Genomic DNA, 21,922 nt, shown 5'->3' with positions numbered 1-21,922 from the left:
TGAGGGCATCGTGGGTGGCCATTGCCACTAGCAGCAAGCCTGGTGAGGTTGAGGGGGACAGCGAGCTGTTGTTTACCCCTCCGTCATCTTTTCTTCATACGATGACACACTCGGCAGTGAGGGGGGCAGTTGGCACGGAAGAAGCTGGAGTAGGAATTAGAAAGTCTTCACAAACTGAGAAGCAGTGGAGCAGGTGGGGCCAACAGAATGGAGGTCTGAGGTTGAATGACAGATGAGAAAAGAGCCAGAGGTAGAACCCAAACTATGGGTAAGGGGTCAGAGACTGCAAGCAAATGAGGTGACTACATATAGACACCCCAGATGTGGTCATAGAGTCCTGGCCATTCAGTCTCCATATGGGCACTTAAGCCTGGTGCTAATTATATATGACGTCCTTGCTGTGTGCTCAGCATTGTGCCAGGTGAGAAAAAGACCCAAGAGAAAGACATGAGATAGTCTTTGTCCTGATCGAGCTTATAATCCAGTTGAGCAAGCTAGAAGGCATAGAAAAGAAGCAAGTGGAGCCTAATCCGAGAACCATTGTGAGAGTGCTTTTCTACACAATAATTGTAATTATTAGGTCATCGGGTAGAGATATTTAATATTCTAATAGGTAAATTTTCTTTTGAAATGATTTACCAACCTAGTTTTCCACCAGTGGTCAATGTTCCCCATCCTCCTGCCTTGATGAAGGTTATTATCAACTGTGTTAATCTTTGCTAATCTGATGGGTATAAAAATGAGATCTCACTTTTCTTTTAAAATAAAATAAAATACTTTTACTATTTAAAATGTTAGTTTTGAAGATAGAAGAAGTTTTCTTTGCTACTTTAAAAATGATCAGATGGTAAAATTGGCTTCTTTTTGGTGTATAGTTTTATGAGTTTTAACACAGGCACAATTAAGACACCCTCACCCCTTCCCTAACACCTGGCACCTGCTGAGCTATTCTCCAGCACTGTAATGTCATCTTTTGGACAATGTCATATAGATGGAATCATACAGTATGTAACCTATTAAGGTTGGCCTCTTTTAGTCAGTATAATGCATCTGAGGTTCATGAGACTTGTTGCATAATATCAATACAGTTTACCCTCGAACAACGCAGGTTTGAACTGCATGGGTCTGTTTCTACATGGATTTTTTTCAATAAATATAGTTGGCCCCTCACATCTGTGGATTTTGAATCCACAGTATTTTCAATCTGCTATTGGGAATCTGTAGATGCAGAGGGCTAAATATATGCATTGGGACCAATCCCTGATGAATACTGAGGGCCTACTATAGTTAAGATTTGAGAAGTCAAAAGTTACATGTGGAACAAATCTATCGGTGCCATTTGTCCCAAGTATTTGCTCATTTTGTGTCTCTGTGTCATGGTTTGGGAATGCTCACAGTATTTCAGACTTTTGTATTAATCTATTTGCTGTGGTGATCAGTAATCAGTGAGCTTTGAGGAGCTATTGTAATTGTTTTGGGACACCATGAATCATGCCCCATAGAGGGCAAACTATGGATAAATGTTGTATGTGTTCTGGTTGCTCCACCAAGCAGCCATTCATCTCTCTCTCCTCGGGCCTCCCTACTCCCTGAGACACATCAATTCTGAAATTAGGTCAATTAATAACCCTACAATGGTCTCTAGGTGTTCATGTGAAAAGGAGAGTCGCTTGCCTCTCACTTTAAATTAAAAGCTAGAAATGATTAACCTTAGTCAGGAAGGCATGTTGAAAGCTGAGACAGGTTAAAAGCTCAGCCTCTTCTGTCAAACAGTTAGCCAAGTTGTGAATGCAAAGGAAAAGTTTTAAAGGAAATTAAAAGTGCTACTCCAGTGGACACACAAATGATAAGAAAGCGAAACAGCCTTATTGCTGATATGGAGAAAGTTTTAGTGGTCTGGATAAAAGATCAAACCAACAACGACATTCTTCATTCTCTACAGTTCTATGAAGACAGAGAGAAGTGAAGGGGCTGCAGAAGAAAAGTTTGAAACTAGCAGAAGTTGGTTCATGAGGTTTAGGGGTGGGGGGAAGCTGTCTTTACAACATAAAAGTGCATGGTGAAGCAGCAAGTGCTGATGTAGAAGCCACAGCAAGTTATCCAAAAGATCCTGCTAAGATAATTAAGGAAGGTGGCTGCACTGAACTGATTTTCCATGTAGTTAAAACAGCCTTCTAGTGGAAGAAGATGCTATCTTGGCGTTTCGTAGCTAGAGAGGAGAAGTCAATGGCTGGCTTCAAAGCTTCAAAGGACAGGCTGACTCTCTTGTTAGGGCTTCAAAGGACAGGCTGACTCTCTTGTTAGGGGCTAATGCAGCTGGTGACTCTAAGTGGAAGCCATTGCTCATTTACCATTCCCCAAATACTAGGGACCTTAAGAATTAGGCTAAATGTACTCTGCCTGTGTTCTAAAAATGAGACAATAAGGCCTGGATGACAAAACATCTGTCAACAACATGGTTTACATAGTACTAAGCCCACTGTTGAGACCTACTGCTCAGAAAAAAACACACTTCTTTCAAAATGTTACTGCTCACTGACAATGCATCTGGTCCCCAAAGGGCTCTGATGGAGATGTACAATGAGATGAATGTGCTTTTCATGCCTGTTAACCCCCACACCCATTCTGCAGCCCATGGGTCAAGGAGTAATTTTTAATTTCAAATCTTAGTAAGAAATAGATTTCAGAAGGCTACAGCTGCGATAGATAGGGATTCATTCCTCTGATGGATCTGGGCAAAGTAATTTGAAAACTTTCTGGGAAGGATTCATCATTCGAGATGCCATTGAGAACATTCGTGATTCATGGGGAAGAGGTAAAAATATCAGCCTTAATGGGAATTTGGAAGAAGTTGATCCCAAACCTCGTGGATGACTTTGAGGGGTTCAAGACTTCAGTGGAAGAAGTAACTGCAAATATGGTAGAAATGGCAAGAGAACCAGAATTAGAAGTGGCTGAATTACTGCAGCCTCATGAGCAGACTTGAATGGATGAGGAGCTGTTTCTTAGGGATGAGCAAGGAAAATGTCTTCTCGAGATGGAATCTACTCCTCATGAAGATGCTGAGAAGACTGTTGAGATGTCAACAAAGGATTTAGACTATGAGATCAACTAAGTTGATGAAGCAGCAGCAGGGAGTCAGAAGAGGAGATGTGACGGTAGATGCAGATGTTGGGGGTCATGTGGTCGTGAGCCGATAGTACAGGCAGCCTCTAAAAGCTGGAAGAGGCCAGGATACCAAGATTTTTCCTTAGGGCCCGTAGATGGAACACAGCCCTGCTGACACCTCGACTTTAGTAGAATAAAATGGATTTTGCACTTCTGGGGAAGAAAAAAAAAAGCAGCAGCAGGTTTTGAGAGGACTGACTCCAATTTTGAAAGAAATTCTACTGTATGTAAAATGTTATTAAATAGCTTCACATGTTATGGAGAAATTGTTCATGAAAGAAAGAATCAATTGATGCATCAAACTTGATTGTTGTCTTATTTTAAGAAACGTTCACAGATGCTCCAACCTTCAGCAACCTCCATTCTGATCAGTCAGCAGCCATCAACATCAAGCCAAGACCTCCACTAGCAAAAAGATGGCGATTTGGCTGAAGGCTCGGAGGTGATTAGCATTATTTAGCAAGGACGTTTTTTGAAGCTAAGCTATATACATTGTTTCTTGAAACGATGTTATTGCATACTTAACAAACAATAATATATTGTAAACATAACTTTTATATGCGGTAGCGAACTAAAATATTCGTGTGACTTGCTTTATCTGCGATATTCGTTTTATTGCAGTGGTCTGGAACCAAACCCACACTATCTCTGAGATATACCTGCAATTGAACTTAATTTCTACCTCGTTCCTCAGTTCTAGAGATGGCAGAAACTTTATCATAGTGAATCGAGAGTAAATCGCTCATTTATCTTTTCTTTCTTGGTAGCCTCTGGTTTGGGAAGTGGAGTGGGGAGTAGGCAGAGGTTAGTTAAGGGTCATCAGGTCCTGGGGAGAATGTGACCCTCAGTTGTCACCTGGTCACCCTGACACTGCAGCTCCAGGCTGTTTCCTCTGCTCTCCAACCCCAGCTCCATCCTGCTGGCAACTGTGGGGACACTCACCATTCTCGATGGTCACAGGTCTACACTCTACACCTGTCATTCTCCTCAGAGAGAGGAGAATGACCCCAGCTCTGAGGCCACTTTGGGTCCCTTGGGACCTTTCTCAGCCACGAGACTCTCCCAACTACAAGGGAAAATATCTTCATCGATCCAAATCCCAAATCTGATGTGTAGAACTAGACGCAAGTTTTGGAATTCAAATGTTAAGAAAAACACTTTTAGTTTTGATTTTAATTTTTGCTACACCAATCCTATTCCAAGTGATCTGAATGCCAAGGTATATTTGGGGGGCAAGCAGAGAGCAACTAGGTAAACAAAATCCATTCCAGGTGAAAAACCCATTGGTAAATATTTCACGAAACGATTCTGACACACAGGGATAATAATAGTAGTTAGCTTTGAGGGCTGTTGTGAGAATTCAATGAAACAGTGTATAGAAAGGTTTCTGGACAAAAGAGAGGATTTTCCAAATTTATCCACGATTACTGTCATTAGCTATTGTGCCTGGGGTCGTAGCTCCACCTCTGTCTGTGTCATCCACCGGCCTGGACTATGTATTAACGGTGGTGATAAAGTGTCGGGGGCGAAGGGAGGGGCCGGGAGCCATGGGCTCATGGCAATGGCTCCATTTTCTTAAAGGCTTCAGTGCAAAGCCTCTGATACAATTTGTTAGCCCACCCAACCCTGTAAATCAGAAATTGAGTTTGTATTTGATCAACATGGCTGCGCCACTGAAGCTTCATGTGTCAACAGCTCCAACTTATCGTCACCAAGCTCTCAGATGCCCGCCCTGCTGCCCCAGCCTCTGGTTCACACGGCCCACGAACTTGAAGCGGGAAGAATTAGCCCACACTTCTGGGTGTCGTTTCAGGGCCTGAGACTCACAGACGCCAGTCAGTCTTTGGAAACAGTGGTGCCAGTAGCTTGAGAGAGAAAGAAATCCAGCAGCATCTGTCTGAAGCTGGAGTTTTAAAAAATCTGTTTTTCATACATTTAAAAAATATATCTATTGATTCACTTGAGAGGGAGAAAGGGAGAGGTACACAAAGAGAACAAGAGTGAAAGAGGGCTTGGAAGAGAGAGAGAGAGAGAGAGAGAGAGAGAGAGAGAGAGAGAGAGAGAGAAAGAAATGTTGATTTGTTGTTCCACTCATTTATTGGTTTAATCTTATATGCATCCTGACCAGGGATCGAACCCATAACCTTGTTGTATTGGGACAACACTCTAACCAACTGAGCTACCAGGCCTGGGCCATACATTTGCTTTAATCTTATAAAGAATAACCTCTAACATGGAAAGTTTTGAATAATTTAAAGCAATGCTGTTTCATGATTTGGGGGTAAATAGGAAAAATGGACCCTGAAGTGGGTGTCGATACCTTGATTAGTTTGGGCAGGTCTATTTGGTTGTGAGAAGCCAGGAACCAGGGCTAGAAAGGTGAGCTGTGACAAGAGGAATACATTCTCTAATGACCTAAGTGAGAGCAGCTTGGAATTTTCTGCCTGGGGCTAGGGATGGATTTGGGACAAGAAGATGGAAGAAATGGTCAAGAGACCAGGGGAAGATGTGGACAATGGTAGGCGGGAGCCTGGGAGACCAGCACCAGTGAGAAAAGCCTTGTGGGGAATAAGGACTATGATTGTTCAGACGGTGATTCCTAGCATTTAAATTCTAGTTGATTCCTGTTCTGTGCCATCAGCCCTTTACTATGAGTCTAAGTCTCACATAGGTGTTGCTTTCGGGAATTAAATGAGAAGAGTTGTGTTCCATGCTTGGGACCATCTGGGGAGACAGGACAGCAGAGAGAAGCAGTGTGGGAGGCAAGATGCAGAGAGCACACAACCAGCCCTTCCACTGAGCAGGAGGAAGGGGCAGGGGGAAGGGAACAGAGACCCTCCCCTGTGCCTCCCTGAGCTCTCCCGGGAATCATCGGGGATCTGGGGAAGGCACCAGTGCATGGGAAGGGGCTTAAATGAGTTCATCTGGTTATAAACAGCGACCTTAGAATAATGTGTTGACATTTGGTGATATATTTCTGAATCACAGTGTGGAAGGAGCCACAGAGCTGGGGTGCAGGAGTGTGAGTGAGCCTAACTGACACCCTCTGTGCCTTGCAGCTTCATTACTCTCTGCTCGCTTGAGCATATCATATTTTTAACACTGTCCGAAACTTGGGGGAATAGGAAAGTTTGGGGAAAGTCTCCCTCTACGAGAATATATGGAGTTGGCTGATTTCGTTTCCAGAATTCAATCCGACTCGGTCAAAGGATGCTGCCTTGACTCGTTTGTAGGGTGGTGGCAGTGTCAGCAAGTGAAGATGTGCCACAGTTAATAGGACCAGATATCAATGTTGACCCACACCAGGGAGGGACGCCAGCACGTTCCTGAGTCACAGTGTGTATTTCTCTTCTCTAAGTAGGGTTCTTGAGAGAAAAATGATATTCCATTATTATTATTATTATTACTTTTCCAGAAATGACATGAGTGAATTAAGGCACTTGTTTTCAGTAGAAGGGGACCTTAGGCAGGGAAATATGAGACCTGGGCTCTAGTTCTTGTTCTAGCAACAGAAGATGACCTTTGGCAACGCCCTTACCCTTGCTTAGCTGTGTCCTCAGTAAAACCAAAGAGGTTGTTCTAACTACCTATGATTTAAGGAAATTATAACAGAAACCCACAGGTGGATAATCCATTAATCCAAAGGTTTTCAACTTTCTCTGCTCATGGCATCCTGAGTGCCTTGGAGATTCTGTTCATGATGCCCTGAGGCCCCCCAAAATACCCTGAAGCTCCATCTCCGTGGTTAGTTCCACACAACTCTGTGTTTATGTCCTAATAACTCCCTAGCCATCCGAAGAAATAACACACATGAGTTGAAAAGAAAACATGATGTTTTCATTTCATTCCTACAGAACCACACTTACTTTCATGTGTGTGACTTTTGAACACAGTGTCTCAAACCCTGGCATCAAACCGGACCCCAACACTCTCATTTCCTGTTCCACACTGCTTTCCACTCGCTACTTGGCTTTTTAAAAACATTTTTAAACTTAAGTGTCAGTACTTGCTTTTATATCACAGCAACCACTAAAATCGAGCTTTGCAAATATCCGGTATCATCCAAATGAACGTAGCATCATCTATCCCGAGACTGAGAGCAACCTCAAACCAGTAGTTTGTGTAGCGTCCCACAGGTGTTACTGTGCTGCCTAGAAAGTTAGAAATATCTCGTAGCTCCTTGTGAGTCTGCAGCATTGCTCTGGGGTGCCAAGGTACCCAGTTTGGGAATCATGGTTGTAATCAGCGTATAAGGCCTTGCTCCCAGTTTTAATGGAACCATAGCCCCCTCCCTGTTGCAGGGAATCCATGGGCCAACCACAGAATAAGATGGTTTTCAAAAACTCACTGCCATGTTTTTACCGACACCTGCCCTGCTAGCAAGGGATCAGTCATCCAGGTGCTGGTCTTTAGTGTCAGTCTCAAGTTTGTCGGGGACATTCAGGGTCCAGCAAGTTGCTTCCTTTCTCCACTGCGGACCCACTCTGGGCTTTGTCAGCCCTCGGGACTCACCACCCTTTTCTGGAACCCTAGTGCGTGACTGCTCTCATGTCCTTCGACCCGCCAGCAGGCTCGGTCCCTTGCTCCCCGCCCACTTGCTGTTTGATGTCATGGAGACTGGTCAGTGGACTCCTATTTCTCTGATGAATCTGCCCCGAGGCCTTCACTTCTCCTGCCAATCCTGATGCAGCACGTCTTCTCCCCAGCCTCTCGGTGTCTTCACATCTTGTCCTCTACCACACAGCCCTGCAGAACTCACCCATTAGCCTCACACCTTCTCTCAACTGAGTTCAGAAGAAGTCTTCCCCCAAATGGGTGTCTTGGGGCCCCCACAAGTGAGTGAACTGTGGCCCCAGCTGGGCCCTCATGTTCCTGGGTAACTGATTAACTCGGGAAAGTAAACTCTCCCAGCTCCCAGCAAAACATTCCACAGTTTCTCCGCTCTCTCCTCTCCTCCCAGCCTCTCCAGCGCAGAGAACCTTGCCTCCTGGCGCACAGAGGAATTCCAAGCTCTCAGGAGGCAGCATTAAGGCCTGGCCCCACCCACAGTCATTCCCTCTCCCTCTTGCACCTACCCCTTCCCTTCATCTCCCAGGCTTGGAGGAAGAAGTGTCACCCTCCATGCTAAAGGCTCACCCTTGCTCTGGCCTCTTGGTCCCATCCTTTCCCATGACCTCTGGACTGCCATCTGGCTCCACTGGGTAGTTCCTCTTCTTCCCAGATTTTCAACTTCTTGTGTGACCTATGAGGGCGTTCAACTCTCCTACTTAAAAAAAATGTCTCTAACAGTGTCCCTCCACAAACTGATGCCTCGTCCTCTTCCTGCCATTGGCAGACAAATTCCCTGAAGACTCCATGCCCACTGCCTCCATTGCTTGACCGCCCCCTGCAGGCAGCCCCAGGCCCCCACGCTCCCCAGCCTCAGTCTTGCACTTCCTTCTGCCCCACCTAGTCCTCTGGCCACAGGAACCACCTGTGATTCTCAGAACAGGCTGTGCCGTCCAGGCTTTGTTCCCGGAGCTCGCCTTCTCCTTTGTTCACCTGGCAAGCAGACCTTATTTCTAAATGTCCCCTGAGCAGCCTTTCTGGACCTTTCTCCCCTCTCCACCCACCAGGGAGAAATGGTCCCTCCTCCTTCGTGTCCTGAGCTGTCCTTTCCGTCACAGCGTCTGTGACCATTTACCTTCCACGTTTCTGTGCTTTCCTCCAGCGAACATTGTAAGCTCCGGGAGGGCTAGGACTGTGTCTTAATTATTCCTGCGTTTCCATGCAGAGCATTCCTGGCACCGCTCAGTACCCGCGTTCAGTGAGTGAGTGGATGGGGTTGGAGCAGGCAGAAATAAGCCTCAGCTACTCATGGCACCGGTGGGGTGGGGGAGCTACCTGGTGGCGTCCCGGTAGCAGACATCTGATCCCAAATGATTTCTTCTAGATCTCAGCACACATGGCTCTTTCTAGATGCGCTCTCATTCTTCCTCATAGCAGCTCTGACGTAGGCATTGATGAGGAGGAAACAGGCTCAGAGAAACTACGTTTGCCCTGATCATACAGCTGATAGTGGTAATAGCCGGGTTCCAGCCCAGCGCTGGCCCCTTTACACACCCAGGCTCCCCTACATCACCGAACCAGTGTGTGCTCACTGCTGGGCACCTCAATGACTGTCAACTTTCAGAAACATCATGAAGACAGCAGGTCAGAAGCACTAAGTAACGCATTCAGACCCCAGTGGAGTCATAAATGCTTGTGGGTTACCAATGATTGGGGCCGGGATTGGTGCTACAAATACTGCCTGACCACTGGCTTTATTTTTGCAATTTTAGCAACTATCATTCCCTTAACTAACAAGTCAACCTCAGTGAGAAATTAGACTTTAGCATAACGGACAGCAATAAGAGCCCCAAAAGCCTTTTCACGGAAATGGGAGCTGCCTTCCCTCATTTTTCCACCCCTCCCACCCAGGGCAGCCCAGGAAATCTAAGTTTACCCCACCTGCCAGCCTCCCACCTGCAGCGCGCACTCAGGTCCCCATCTGGGCTCCCTCTGCCAAGAGCTTTGGCTGAGCTGACACCTGGGGCTGGGGGTAGAGAGGTGGGGGGGGGGGGGGCATCTGTTCAGGAAACTTGGAGAAGTCTGTCTTGCCTCCTATGCCCATCAGTCCGTGTCCCCCTCCCACCCCCTCTCCCTTTGTGTTTAGTTTGACCTTGGTCACTGGTGACAAGGCTTCTTTTCCTGCCAAACCAATCAATAAGCTAAACAGACAGAAGATGAGTATTTAGAATATGGGAAGCCGAACTCAAACACAGATAGGTTATCAGTCTAGCCCAGAGCAGACTTCTGAGCAAATATTTCATTAACAAATTTTTCATGGCAACTTGCATGTTAAAAAAAAAAAAGAGGGGAGAGGGAGAGAGAAAGAGAAACAGTGGTAGGTGGGGGGATAGAGAGGAAGGCTGGCTGCATTCTTGAAGCTGAGCTGCCCTGAGAGGGGGTGTTTCAGGATTGAGGCGTAGAGAGTGGGGAGAAGGGTGGGATGGCAGAGAGAAGCTCCCAGGGAGGGGCTCTCCATCCCCTTAAAACCTTTCGACTGCAGACCTCCCTCTCCTTGCAAGGCTGGCCAGTAATTCCCCTCCAGCCATCTGCACGAGGCTGGAGTGGATACAGACCCCAGTTGGAGAGTCAACAGCTGGGTGCCGAGTCCTGAACTTGTCACCAGGGAGGGGCCTTGGGAGGGGAGATCCCTAGTGAGTCCCACGGGGGAGCCGGGGAAACCCAAGGAAGCACCAAATGTAGCCATAGTAACAAGAACAACTTTATTGGCTCCCATGAAGTTTCAGGCATCCATGAAGGCTCTCCAACATCCATCATTTAATCCTCACAGCCAGGCCTAAGACTGTGGGAAACACGGGCACACATGCCCATCGGTGTCTGTCCTGGTAGCTCACTATTTTCCTGCTCACAACAACCCTAGAAAGAACTTTGGTTTTAGCCCATAGAGGAGGAGCCTGAGATTCAGAGAGGTTAAGCAACTTGTTTGAGTTTGCACAGCTGGTAAACTATAGGGACAGAGCTGGGAACCAGGCCTGTCTGATTCCAAAGACAAGCAATTTTCAGCTCCTTTCCACTGCTTCCCTGATAGCGTTAAGAATACTCTATAAAGGAACGGTCTACAAAATGTGAAACTACTAATATTCACTTCTTAGAAGCAAGGGCCAAGGAAAGAATGAATAGGGTGAATGTTTGGTTCCTTGTTGCTGTGCCTATTCCCACCTTAGCTTGTGAACATGCTGCTCCTGCCCCCTGGAGATCCCTGCCCACCTTGTCAGATCCATGTGCGTCCCATTCAGACCTCACTGACGGTCACTGTGCAGGGGGCTTCCCCACTCACCCTGCACCATTCCTTCTTATTACTCTCTATTTTCCCTTCCGAGCACTTAAGTCAATGCTAATTATCTATCTTTATGTGCAGTTCATAGAATATCTGTCTCCTAGATAAACTGGATTAATCATGATGGTGACAATGGTGATAATGATGTCAGTGATAACCGCTAACCTCTATTCAGTGCTTACTACAAGCCTGGCACTTTCTTAAGGGCTTAGCATAGTTTAATTTATTTAATCTTCTCAAGGATCCTGTGAAGTAGTAATTGTTAATATTCCCAACTTACAGAAAAAGTAACTGAGGCACACAGAGGGAAAGGAACTTGCCCGATGCTCTTGAGTGAGCGAGCGAGTGGGTGAGTGAGTGACAGAGCAGGATATGAACTCATGTTCCAGAATCCATGCTCTTCAGCGTGGTGATATAGATGGCCACACATTCCTCCCATCTTGGTAGGTGCAGGCCTTAGTGGTGGGATCCACTTCTCCACCTCTCGAATCTGGGATGCTCATGTGATTTGCATTGACCAACAAAATGCAGTAAAAGCAATGCTCTGGCCCTGGCCAGCTGGCTCAGTGGATAGAGCGTTAGCCTGCGGACTGAAGGGTCCCGGGTTCGATTCGGTCAGGGGCACTTGCCAAGGTTGTGGGCTGGATCCCTAGTGTGGGGTGTGCAGGAGGCAGCTGATCAATGGTCTCTCTCATCATTGATATTTCTGTCTCTCTCTTCCTCTCCCTTCCTCTCTGAAATCAATAAAAACATAAAAAAAAGGCAATGTTCTGTGACTTCCCAGGCTAGGCCTTCAGAGGCTTTGTAGCTTCTCCTTTCTCCCTCTTGGAATGTTGTCCTGGGACCAGCATGTATGGAAGCCGGTCTGGCCCAGGCCTGCCTGTGAGGGAGGAGGACTGAGCCTCTCCAGCCAACCGCCTGCACCAACAGCTGGACCAGAGTGAGGCCATCTCAGACCTTGCAGCCCAGCCAGCCCTCTGCAAGTCTATGACTGAGCCAGGCAAAATCAGTGGGGCACCAGCCAGCCAACCCCAGAGTCATGAAAATGAATAGATGATGGTTGCTCCGAGCCACTAGGTTTTAGGTTCTGTTGCACAGAGAAGCTAACTTAGCTAGAAATGTCTTGTTCGTGCTGTATCCCCAGTACCTAGATGTCCAGACACATTGATGGTAAAAACGTGTCGCCTGAGGGAGCAAGCAGAAGTGGGATTGAACCGGGGCGATGCCTGGGAGGGGCTGGCCAGTCCTACAATACATTATGAAATCTACTCTGTGTGACACATCCGGAATTCCAGAACAGATGACAACGTGAAAGTGCTGGCACTCTCAATTCTATTGTTGCTCTCAAGTTCTTATCGACCTAATTTCAGAGCATGTGAAAAAGTCATTTGTTGACATTTAAATTTTTTCTCCTTTGTGTTTTCTTCTTTTTTAAGGCTCTGTCAACTATTATCTTGATATAAGGTCATATTAATTTGTATGATTTGGGGATCCATGCCTACCTCCCCTCTGGAATGGAAACTCAGAAAGGGCAGTTCATGGTTATAACCCTCATTCTGGCTTATACCAGGGGTTTAATATGTACTGATGAATGGACTGAGTATAAAATGTGAATGTATTTATTTTAATTTCCCATTTCCTTAGGCTGGTATTGAGCTCTGATATGCATTTTTTAGTTTTCCTATTTAAATTCTAAATTGTGGAATGCTAGAGGTGGTAGGCAGCTCTTTTACAGGAAAATGAAGTTCGTAGGATGGCACGTTGTCCGTTGTCACACAGCTAGTTTACAGCAGAGTCAGGAATTGAGGCCACGTCTTTTTCATTTTCCAAATGGGTAGACTCTGAAGCCCCCATTATACAGATGGGCAAACTGGGGCAGAACCAGCACCAGACAGCAGATTACTCTTCTCTCCGCTGAGGGCTGTCTTGGCCAGTCCACACTGACTCTAGGGTTAAGCTTCTGACAGCTCCAAGCACTTTTTCCCCTTTCATGTTGCTCTCAAATATATTTCTATCCTTGTCAGACCATCCCCCTTGTTCCCATTTAACCTGAGAAAGTTAAACCCACTTTTGATCATCATGTGAAAATCTGTAGCAAAGCGCTTCCTTCGAGGCAGATGTTTGGAAATACTGAGCTGCAGGCGCTCAACTTGTCAAGTAACTTTTCAGATGATGAAAAAGGGGGAAATGTAGGTCAGAAAGCAATAAAGTATATTCACATCCGATATATCCTCCTGGTTAAGGAGCTGACTTTGAATCTCCACCTTTTACTAAAATGAAACAAAAATCCAAATCCAACCCAAAGCATTACAGCTTTAAGTACTGAAAGTATTTATTATTTCGAGTCAAGTAATCCAAAAGCATAATCTCAAGAACATCTCTGCTCCAGGAATGTCTCCAGCACCATGGATTTGATGTGATTCCTTTATCCAGATGTTTGTAGAGAAGGCTGGATGGCATGAGGGGAATTAAAGATTTATTTTTAATATTTGAGAAAAGTCATATTTCTAATAACAGCCTTAAAATGTGCCCTCAATCTTTGCTGCCTCTCTCATCTTTCTCATTATTGTTTCCTTCAGTAGCAGCTCTATTCTTTCAAATTATGGGACTATAGGTTTCCAAACCTTCATATTTAGATAATGGAAGGGCAAAGTCATTGAAGTATTAACTGTGGCATTGATATTTACACCAACTTCATTTGCAGACACACTTTTTACCCATGAGTAGTTATAACCAAGTCTTACAAAAGATCACTTTCCATGGGGCAAAATCTCCAACGAATTGCTCACATCCCCCAGCCTTGCAGAGTAGACTATGCAAGACTTGCTTTTGAAGACTATGATATGTTTGCAAGTGTCCCTTAAAACTAAATGTGTCCCACCAAAGAACCCAGCAGTTACCGTGTCCTTCCTGTGTCCAGGCATCCAATAAGTTACCTGGGGATCTGAGCACCTTATGGGCAGACACCTCCTTTATCTAGTTTCTCCCACCTAGAGAAAGGACATTCTAAAACATGCTAGATTGTCTGAGTTGACTGAGTTTACCTGCTGGAGAAGACTCATCCAGGTTCTAGTGGCAGAGAGAGATTTAAAATCAGGTCATCTCATAGTTACAAGCTATATCTATAACAGGCACTAAAAGGTCTCAGAGATCATAAATTCTCTGGTTGGGAACCCCAAAGGCACCTACTATGAAACATTCTTTAATTGGTTTGTTACACTAAATATATATATCTACAGACTCTTTCTATGGAAACTAAAGTTTTGATATAAAATGATGCAGCTGTGTTAACATCTAAGACCTGAGCCCTAACATCAGTCCCCACAGGGCTGGTCTGTGTTTTTAGGGGATGCCAGCTTCCTTGTTGTGATTTTAGGGAAACCCCACTGTCCTCCCAGCCTCTAAGCCTTTCATTTAGTTTACTGTCTCGGAGGCTCTAGGATTCAGTCTTTTATTTCCAGATTTGGAGACTTCTAAATCACACAGATGCTCCTTTTTCCCAACCTTCCTATGATGCTTCTTCCTGCCAGGTCATCCTCCATTGCTTTCTGAGTATTAACGTCCTTCAACCTCTCGGAAACCTTCTGACTTAGGGATGGATGTGGTCCCGTTTTGCAGATGAGGGATAGAGGCAGAGAGCCCAGGTAACACATCAAAGGTCACAGAGTCATAGCGGAAATCAGGAAGTCTGCCCCCACCGCCTGTCTACACTAGCAGGGCACCTGTGTGACTTCCAGGGCCTTCCTGCTCATGGAGAGGTTGGGGAGGCGGAGGGGCAGGGGGGGTACATACAGACAGGATCACTTTGGTGGGAATGAAGTGGAGTGAGGAGGCCTAAAAGGGTGGAAAGAACAAAAGGGAGGGCGTCAATAATGAGAAAGTCTGCTTATGTCTTACTTATGACAGCAGCTGAGAGAAAATTGTCCCAATGGAGTTGTAGGGGGGGCCCCTTAATTATGGAGTCTGACCCCTCATTTCACAGATGAGGGAGACTGAGGCCGAGAGAATGGACTGAAGACGGGAGAGAAAGGTGCTGAGATTTCCCAGCTAGTTAGCAGCAAAGCCAGGACGGGGGCTCATTGCCGCGATGCTGGGCCCAGGACCCTCTCCTCTGAAGGCAGCCCGGTGGGCTCCCAGCATGGAGGGGCTGGAGGAAGCTCAGCAGGAAGGAGCCCTTTCTCCTTGGTTCTCCTTGTAAATGTCTGCTTTGTGGGTGGCATATGGTTAGACAGCACCACATGGAAGGGCATCTCCGTCCTACTGTCCACATGCATTATTTTCTCACGGACACACTTTCTGGGAAGAGAAGAGCGCCTTGTTCCCTGGCTCAGGTTGCTTTTGGGGAGCAGGCAGTGCAGCTGAGGGGGAGGCAGGGTTCATTGTCACTCTCCCGTCGCACAAAGACACCCTGCCTATCCGAAGAGCAGCCCAGGTGAACCTGTGTGGGCTGCCGTGAGGGGAGAAACAAAGAACATGGTTGGAAATGAAAAGTATTCACATATAAATTAAAATAAACCCAGGGGTCATCTCGCATGGAGTCCTGGCAATAACAGAGTCCACAATATGGGTGAACAAGGGAAAAAAAGTAATCAAAAATAAGAAAGAGGCATATGCGAGGCGTTAAACATCAGGTGCGGAGGTGGCCAGGGAGGATTACAGAACCGAGTCCAGAGAGTGCAAAAAAAAGATAAGAAAGGCAAAGGTGGCGAATGAAAAAGAGATTGTACTCTTTTTTTTTTTTTTGAAGGTTAAGAGGAATCTCAGGAAAATTTTCCAAATGCATAAGGAACACAGCAGTCATTGAAGGAGCCAGTTGGATGGCTAAGACCTGGGAAGAGTAATTTATTGGAAAAAAGAGCTGGATGTGGCTAAAATATGTTAAGTAATTTTTTTGCCTTGGAACTCTCAGGAGGATGGTGAACAAATGTTAGAAATGGACATATATTACCTAAGGGAAACCAAAGAAATATTGAAGAAGAATAGCAAGAACATGCCAGTAAGAGAGATTCAGAAATGAAGAATAGAAAACAGGGGGGAAAACACACACACACACACACACAAAACCCCCACGAAAAACAACAACAAAAAAACACCATTGGAGACTTCAGTCCAAGGCAGAACATATGTAAACACACTTGGTAACAAATAACAGGAACTGAAGGAATGAGAATGAAAAGAACTAAAGTTTTGGGGGATAAAAGTCCTACGAGTAAATGATTGCTGGTGCCTCCCAGCTGTCTTAAGTGTTAACTACCTTTTCCCTCTATTTCTCTTCCTCCTCCTTCCTACATCCCTTCCCAATATATATTGAAAATCCGCTAAATGCCAGGCACTGTGCCATATTTTGGGAAGCACACAGATGAATAAGATGCTGCCTACTAGTTTGTCCCTCCTCACTGCACTTTACCTTTGGGAAGAGCAGACACGCTCTGTACATAGTTGTCTGACGCAGCCATACGTTGCAGAGCTGAGGGGCTGAGTGGTGTAGGAAGAAGATGCTTGGGAGGCCATCTTAGACTGGGACCGCCAAATGCCACCTTTATGGAGGAGATGAATTAACAGTAAAGCTCGTTAGACTAATAAGGAACAATCATCCCAGAGTTTTTGGTTTTATTTTACATAATTTTTAAAGGGTTCCCATAAAGTCAGGAGAAGTGGTGTGAGGTGTTCAGGGGGAGATAGTCTAGGAGCCCCTACATTTTGTTGTGTGGGGGAAGGTCTACAATCGCTGGGGATCTGCTTGTGGATGAGGCTGGAGAGCTGACTATGCCGTTGATCCTGGCGTCCAGGGCAGGGTGAGTGTTTGGCCCACAGGGTAGGGGTGTGGGGGCTGAGCTGAGCACACTTGTCTTAAGGAACCCCCACTTCTCCACATAGAGTGAGGAATGCCCGTGGGAGCTGAAGAGCACTGAGGTGTCTGAGGTAGGAACAAGGGTGGGCAGTAAGGACAATAAAACTCGAAATGTTCCACCAGGAGAGGCATGTAATTTGATTATACAGTTCAGTGTAGTGACAAATAAGGGAATGAGGCTAGGGACAAGAAAGTTAGAGGTAGGACAGAGCCTCCCGTCACAGGCAGTAGAATTGAGAGGGAGAATCCAAGTGCAGATAAAATTGTAATGTCTTTGGCACCAGGATCTGGGGCAATAAAAGAAATCGAACGTTATTCTGGATTACATAAATAGGAGAACTGAAAATGTCAGAGGTAATTAGCTCAGAGTTATAAAAGGGGATGGTGAGTGGTTCTTGACCGAGGAAGCTGAGGGAACTGTCTGCTAAGATTTCCTCATTCCCTGTCACTCTTCCCATCACTGCTGTTCACTGACTTTAACCTTGACCGTGGTTCTCAGCCCTGCATTTGAGAACAAACATGGATTAGTAATAGTTGCTCCTTTTCTGATATTCTTATTGAGAGGCAGGCTGGTGGGGGGGAGTGAGAGAGGGAATCTGTATTATTTGAATCCTCCTCCGACCTTTGTGATTTTGATATGCTTCCTAGGTACCCCTTCCTTTGCAACCCTTTCCAATAATCTCAATAATCTATATATAAAAGGCTAATATGCAAAGGGTCCCCTCAGGAGTTTGACCGGGAGACCAGGAGTTCGATCGCTCGCTATGACATGCGTTGACTACCAGAGGGCAGTGCAGAATGAAGGGAGACCCCTGCTGGCAGCTGGGGAAGGGAGGCCTTGGCTGGCAGCAGGAAGGAAGGCCCTGACCAGCAGCTGGAAGGCCCTGATTGGCCCTTATCGCCGGCCAGGCCTAGAGATCCTACCTGTGCACGTATTTCGTGCACCAGGCCTCTAGTATAAAATATAGATTCAAGAAACCGATGATTGATTTCTCCTTCTCATACTGTGTTCTATGACTTCCAGGTGCCAGAGAAGTTTCTCAGAAAGAAATTCATTATCATCAGGTACAACTGTATCATTAATGAAGATTACTACATTCTTTAAATTTAAATAGGAACGAGTGAGTTCCTTATTTAAAAATTTCTGTTCTATTCAGGGGTTTTTGACTGCTCGCTGGGATAAATGTTCAAATTTTGATTTGTGACAATGCAGCTCTCTTAACCTTTATTCTCAAAACAATAATTATATGCAAATATGCTGGAGGTGCATGTGTACCTGTAAATGCCTAGTTTTCACAGCAGAAACTCAGAAATAAATACCTTTGGCTCAATCAAGTTTCAAAAAAAAAAAAAATGATAGGGAAAAGGGAAGTAGTATATATAACTCCAGACAAGTTATCTCACCATGTCTTGTTTACACCTGATAGTGCATCCAGCAATTAAGCATTTAGCTTATTTCTTTAAGGTCAGGCTGCAAAGGAGTCGATTTAAGTTGGGGTGTCAGGGCCAATTTCACCTGGGAAATCCACTTTATACCTACAGCAGGTGTGAGGTGTGTGTCTTGGCTGGGAGAACACGCTCTCCCAGGTGTGGTGGCCCCGAGTGCTCTCTGGGACATTGGGGTCGTTGGTTTAATGTTAGGCGTGGGCACATCAGCCCTGGCTACAGGAGCCCTAAAGCCATTCTGTCTCCAGGAGGGAGAGTTTACTTTGAAATGGTTGGGTGTGCAAGGGACATGTTAAGATAATTCATTTAGTCGGAGTGACAGGGAGGAGGAGTGGGAAGGGATTGAAATTTACATGTAAGCCAATCTCTCTAGAGCAGGGGTTCTCAGCCTGTGGGTCGAGACCCCTTTGGGGGTCAAACGACCCTTTCACAGGGGTCGCCTAAGACCATCGGAAAACACATATTGAATATATAATTACATCTTGTTTTTGTGATTAATCACTATGCTTTAATTATGTTCAATTTGTAACAATGAAAATACATCCTGCATATCAGATATTTACATTACGATTCATAACAGTAGCAAAATTACAGTTATGAAGTAGGAACAAAAATAATTTTATGGTTGGGGGTCACCACAACATGAGGAACTGTTTTAAAGGGTCGCGGCATTAGGAAGGTTGAGAACCACTGCTCTAGAGAATGTGGAGAATGTCAAGTTCAGAAGCCCCAGGGGATTTGGATGCCTGTGAGCTCAGTTCGGACTCCGCCCACCCTCACCTGAAGGTCTCAGAGCATGCCAAAGGGACCAGAGTGATGTGCTACATCCCCAAGTGAAGCTCCAGTGTTTTCATCTAGAAAAAGAAGGTCCATTTTGAAAAGACAAAGTCAGTGATTGCTCGCTGGCCCAGTTTAATTTATCGCACATTTACTGAGTACCTACTGTGTGCAGAGCTCTCTGGCAAAGATTGTGCAAGGTTCTAGGGGGCTCCTTTTAAGGCACTTGGGAAGCCATGCCTATATAATAAGTAACTGAAATATGCAGAGGCTGGAATAGTGACTAATGGGAGCACAGAGTGCAAGTCATGTCCTCTGACTATATTTGCACCAAGACCTTATAGCATAGCTGTGCCTACAGCATCAGGGAAACGTGCGCCATTCTCCTCTGTGAACACAGTAGGGCAATGCAGTAACGCAGCAGGGTGTATCTGAGGGTTGGGAGGAATCATTCTCATTGGTTCAGTCACGTGGCATATTTACCCCGGTGTGTAAATTAGCAGTCTCCGAGTCCTGCGGCCACTTCCAGGTCATTTTCCTTTAGAGACGAGCCCAGAGCAGGGAGGGTCCGTTCTGTATTTCGAACATTGGGGACAGGCGTTCTCACAGCCTTCTCTGGCTGTCTGTTTCAGTCTGGAACAGTTTTCATGTTCAGGAAATTCTTTATGTATGGCTGAAATCCCTCCAAGAGCCCAGAGCGCCCCCTTCTCCCTACCTTAGCAAGTGGGGAGACCTTTCCCAGACCTGCGGCCTGTTTGAAACGACAAACAAGTCCAGAACTAGAGGACCCGCCTGGTTACCGGTGCGTGAACCGGGTGAGCCTGCCCATGTCATAGCGGGGAGCAGGGGCCGTGTCAGAGGAGGCCAACGTGCCGGCGGGGCCAGGTGGAGGGAAATTAAAAGCAATCGACTGGGCCGTGGGCTGGGGCAGTCTGGGAGCCGGCGAGGTGGAACGGCGGGGCGAGCCTCCTTGTCAGGCCTCCAGTGGCCCTTTTCAGAGTGTGAGCAGACCTTACAAAGAGGCACTGACCTCGCCTTTCAGATGACTGGCGGCTCACCATGATAAGTAACCCCCGGGGACGCTCTGCGGAGATGGGTGGTAAAGGTCAGGCTGAATCAGGGAGAGCCTGAAACCGAGGCGTGTACGAAACATGCTTTTCTTCCTTCTGCGAGCACAGGGTAACTCCAGCCCACGGACGGGGCCTGGTTAGTATGGAAAAGACCCCCTTTCAGGAAACAAGAAGAGTTTATTTATTCATTTATTTTTTAAAGCCATCTTTTTATTTTTATTTATCATATTTTATTTAGAGAGAGAGAAACATCGATGTATGAGAGGAACATCCTTCGGTTGCCTTTCACAGGCACCCACACCGGGGATCACGAATTAACGAATTAACTTTTCTAAAGTGTGACTTTGATCATATCTCTTCTGCTTACAAGGTCCACCGGCTCAAAGATTACCTACCAAATGCACTGTACGACCCTCAGCCTGGGCTCCACATCGGGTCTAGCCTTCCTTCTGTCCCCTGCCTCAACTCCAACCAAACTGGCCTGCTCCCCACGCCCGAGCTCACTTCACCTTTTTCCTCACGGCCCGGCCCTTTCTTTCATGATCTGCCACAGGTTTTGCCTCCCAACATCTTTCCTGTAAATTCAACTCACTTTTATTCATTCATTTAGTCATTTATTCAAGTGTGTTCGTTCAGCAAGCTTTCACCCAACAGTTGTTGGCCACAGCCTCCGGGAAGCGTTCCCTGGTTTCCCTGCCCTTAGGAATGTTCAGTGCTCCACGCTCTGAGGAGATTTCTCATGGACTGCAAGTCAGGTCGTAGCTCTGCTGCCTGCACTGTGCAAGCCTCCATTCCCCCATCTGTGAAGGAATCGTTCCCTCCTGGTGGGATGCTGTGGGGATTAAATGTGATAGCGCTGAGTCTAGTGTCAGAGCCCTTGGGGTGAGCTGTTACTGTTTGTACAATTCTTTATTATATTATTATACTCCATTTCCCTTGAGACAAGGACTGGGACCTGTGATCTCTGTCCTCTCTAGCACCTTCTTTCAGACAGTGTTTGCTATAATCAATCAGGTTCATTTGGTTGCAAGATGCAGAGACCCTGTTGAGACACGCAGGTTGATGCTAAGTCTCTGAGCTGGACTGGAGGACTCAACAGGTTCCCGAGGTAGCTCTTCCTCTCACCACGCGTCCGCTTCTCTCTCTGCACCTGTCCTCTCTGTCCTGCTAATGGTTCTGTGGCTGATGTGCAAGTCAGGACCCGCTACATAATTTGCTAGGTTCATGGCAAAATGAACTGAGGAGGGTCCCTTGTTTAAAAGGCAGGAAAAGAATTCTGTGAAATGTGCACTAAAATAAAAGCGTTTCCTTCCTTCAGAAGCCCCCTCTCTCCTTCCTGTTTCCACTTGTGTGGTGTTTATATTTGCTATTTAATACTGTCCTTCAGGCATGGAGATGCTTGCAGGACAGTACAGACCTACGCTGGCTTATAAAACAATATGTGTGCTAAAATCTCAACTTGTTTTAAAATCTGCATCTTCATATCTATATGAAGTCTAGAAGATTATATTCCAAAATGTGAACAGTGGGTTATCGCTGGATGATGGTATAGAATAACACTCCCCCCCCCAACAAACATATAAATAAATATACAGCCTAAATTTTCCAAAATGATTATATATTAGTATTTCCCCCAAACAAACAACAACCCATACACAGACACTTATCTATGTCAAAATAAAAAAGGATTAAAAATTTAACAAAAGTACCTGAAACTTGTAGATA

Source organism: Myotis yumanensis, unplaced genomic scaffold (assembly GCF_028538775.1).
Source record: "Myotis yumanensis isolate MYYU_CA2020_CCGP unplaced genomic scaffold, mMyoYum1.0.hap1 SCAF_17, whole genome shotgun sequence".
Taxonomy (NCBI): domain Eukaryota; kingdom Metazoa; phylum Chordata; class Mammalia; order Chiroptera; family Vespertilionidae; genus Myotis; species Myotis yumanensis.
This window is presented reverse-complemented; position numbering follows the sequence as displayed.